This window comes from Dipodomys spectabilis, unplaced genomic scaffold (genome assembly GCF_019054845.1).
Source record: "Dipodomys spectabilis isolate Male_0828 unplaced genomic scaffold, ASM1905484v1 ptg000286l, whole genome shotgun sequence".
In the NCBI taxonomy this organism is placed as follows: Eukaryota; Metazoa; Chordata; class Mammalia; order Rodentia; family Heteromyidae; genus Dipodomys; species Dipodomys spectabilis.
Window position 1 is genome coordinate 20,638 of NW_024870963.1, and position 4,091 is coordinate 24,728.

Consider the following 4,091-nt stretch of genomic DNA (forward strand, 5'->3'; position numbering starts at 1 on the left):
ACACGAGCAAACTAAACAACTCTCATCACTAACAGAAAAATAAAGCATAAGGATTAAAACATGTTAAAGTAACTGTGAGTGGCTCACACCTGTAATCCTACCTACACAGTAGGCTAAGATATGAACATTGAGGTTCAAAGCCAGGCTGGGAGAAAAGTTCATGACAATCGTATTTCCAATTAACCAGAAAAAAGACAGAAATAGAGATGTTACTGAAGTAGTAAAGAGCATAAAGCCCCAATATTGGTACAAGAGAAAAATGTGTCATGGTAGTAGAAAACATTTGAGTTATATTTACTGTACACCAGTGTTTTATGTATTAAGTTCACTTAATTCCCATAGTAATCTATACAGTAAACTATCAGTATTAACTCTGCTTTACAGATGAGGAAACTGAAGCACAAATTGAATAACTTCTCTGGAGGCAGCACTTGTATTTAAACTTAAGGAAGCAAATTTTTGAGTTTATTTTTTCAATAACTATGAATATACTAACTCCGATGGCTGAAAAATCACCCAGTGATTCTTACTCATTTGGAAGTCTTTAATCTTGAAAGTAATATAAAAATTCAGTAAACAGCATATGAAATTTAAGGAAAGTGAGGAAGAGGAAGGTTAGAGGGAATGGATAAGAATGTTGAAAGGAATGATATTAACCAAGATGCATTGTATTCATAAACTATTTTGTTGAATGGCAACTTCTTTGAACAACTGCTTAAAGACAATAAAAACAGTTTTAAAAAGTAAAAAATCTTACTGATACCTTCTCCAATACTTTATTTCATCTGTGAAGCAGAGACTGTTGCTGCTCAGTGACAGAAAGCCTTGATTTAACTGTTGGTTGTCTCAACATTTTTAATGGATTTTTTTTGTTTCTTTTGTATGTTCTTCACCCGTGGTATAACCCCTGTATTTGATTCTGGTGCCCTGTATCTAGTATATACATTTTTCTAATTTGGGGATGGGAAGGGAAATAACAAAATGCTGAAATAGAGATACAGCTTGACTCATTGTAACAGTGAGATGTACAAGACACTATGTTGAAAATGAACTTTACAACTTTGGGTGGGGAGGGAGGAGTTGAGGCAGTAGGGAGGGAAGGGATGGTAGAAGAAAAACAGAGGAGTTAAAAAGTGCCCTATAGGAAATGTACTTAATACACTATTCATGTAACTGTAACCCCTCTGTACAGTATTTTTACAATAAAAAATATACAAAAAATGTTTAAAGATTTTTAATAGTTCTCTTTGTTTAACTTTCAGCTTCATTTCAAACAATTCAAGGGCTGGGAAGGTGGCTCATGGTAGAGCGCTTGCCTTGCATGCTCGAGGCCCTGGGTTCGATTCCTCAGCACCACATAAGCAAAAAAAGAAAAAAGCCGGAAGTGGCGCTCTGGCTCAAGTGGTAGAGTGCTAGCCTTGAGCTGAAGAGCTGAGGGACAGGGCCCAGGCCCAGAGTTCAGGCCCCACGACCGGATCCCCCCCCCAAAAAAAAAACAAATCAAACAATTCAAAATGCCTCCCTGTTCATTTCTGAATTTTGTCCATAGAATATCTGCAGATCACATAGGAGAGAAGTACAAACTAGGTTTTCTTACTAGGTCATAATGTGAAATAACAGACCAGACACTTTCCAGGGCTATAAAAGTCATAAGGTGACACTTAAACCAGACTATGTTGAATTATTCTGGCCATTCCTAAAAACATAGGCTTAGGAAAAGGTATCATAAATAGTAAAGCAACACAGTATAGTATGAATAAAAATGCTTGAGTACTTTGCTTAAGCTGTTCCAGCTGCCTTGAGTATTCTTACTGCTCTTCTTTGCTTTTTGACATTATCATTCTTGAAGAATCTACCACTGAAGTTCTTCCTGTTCAATGAAGTCTGTGCTGAACTTCTATCCCATGAACTCTTGTAAAAATGCTACACCTTTACACACAATTTATTAATTTACAAATGGCATTTATGTGCTCATGAACTGCTACGTAATATATTTTCTTTTGTACGTTATGATTTGTCAGCCTTTTCCATGTTTTTATTTGGTATCATCCATTAAACTAGAAGACCCTTAAGAATAGGAACCTCCTATTAAATTTCTTTACTCTTGCTCTAATTATAAAAAACCTTTTTATACTAATGATGACTGCCATTTAAACTACCTATTTGCAAACAAAATCTGAACTTGAAACTACAAAGATCAGCACAGTGACACAGTTTGTGCCCAATTTTTCTCAAACTATACTTACTATACGTCTCAAATTATACTTACTATACTTGCAATAACAAATAGTGTGCTGCTGCTTGTTAATCCAGATGTTTCTATTTGCCATGTGTTGGTAATCAAATAGAATAGGTCCACATCTAAACTATCACACTTTTCAGTGACAAGAAAGCTCAGGCTATTAAGGCCATCTTTCAAGAGGTTATCATGAGAGAAATTTTGAGAAGTAAGAGTTAACTCTATGCAGAGGAAAATTCACAATGATGTGCAAAGTGGTAAGGTAGGTGCAGGAGGATGGACAGTTACTCTGTTTTTTCTAAGCAGCAGCATCTCAGCTTTATCCAACACCCATAATTTCCCAGCAGCTCACAAGTTAACCATAGTAGAGGACCCAAGATCTTTATATCTTCAGTAGAAGATAGAGGACAGGATTTAAAAATTGAATGGTATGTCAGGGTGCAAGTGGCTCATACTTGTAATCCTAGCAACTCAGGAAGCTGTTCAAGCTAGTCAAAACATGAAAGTCCATGAGACACTTATCTCTACCCAAAAAAGCTGGAAGTAGAACAGTTGCTCAAGTAGTAGAGCTCAAGGACAGCAATCAGGCCCTGAGTTCAAGCATCACTACTGGCAAAAAAAAGGAATTAGACAGATCTGCCTCTTAGAGGCTATGTGGTTAACACAAAGTTCCTAAGTTCTATTTGCCTAGATGTCCTCTCTTGTTAAATAATAGTAAGATTCAAATTAGATAATGGACATTAAGGCAATAATGATGTGCAAATTCTTTAAGTGGTGGTATTTCAGGAACATCAGAATCAGACATATGGACTGTGTGGATCACAGACCAATTATTTTTGCCAGTGAGCTTAAGTGCTTAAGTTAAAAATGGTCACATAACAAAAGTATGTCTACCAATCATAATAGATTTTATGTTTTTAAAGAACTAAGCCAAAGTTGCTCCTTTATTTAATTCGATGGGCCCACCTAAATTGTTTCAAATAAATAATTGGCAAAGAATGAAGCTTCTGAAACCCTCTATGAAAGATTTGTCTTAGTTCCTCAGGTTCAAGCTATACAAAGGCCACAAATTAGATATTCTGGAGCTCTTTCCTAACAACAAGCATCACCAAATCATGATGCAAGTGCATTGAAGTCTCTGGTCACTTGACTTATTTTATTTCATTATTTACCAATTCTACCCTATCTTTTAAGTGGTCACAATTGATTAAACAATTTCCTAATTGTGGAACTGAAAGACAAAGAATAATAGCCTGAGTAAGCAATCTTGAAAAAAATACTATTTTCTATGTATTTCAATAATTTATTTATTTCTATATTTTATGTAGCAATCCCTCTAACTTATCTTTAACCGTAGAAATATTTGTGGATGCAACCACAGAAAGATAAATGAAATTCCAGAGGTAAAGCCTTCATTTTGGAGTAATACCTTTAAATTGCCTTACCAAGTCTTCTTAGATTAGATCTCAAATTATACAGCACCCACAAAAAGGATCTTGGAGATAGTCTTACTTTCCTCATTTAACCATTGATAAAATAAAGCCCAGAAAAGAAATTTAATTATCTGTTTCCACTTCGTTGTAAAGGTAAAACTAATTTCCAATTAAAATAGTGATATGCACTTTAATTTACAATACAAACTATGTCCTAAATTACTTAGTAGAATTACTAGTACAGATATCAAAGAACAGATTAAAAATGTAAATGTTATTATTGTCTGTGAACATAGTTTAAATTAATGAAAATGATTCTTGCCCCTTTGCCTATAGTTAAAATATCATTTCAAATGAAAAACTTACTCTGGTGGACTCCTTCAATGTGGTCCCCACGGTGTGGATTTGAATTCACTGGA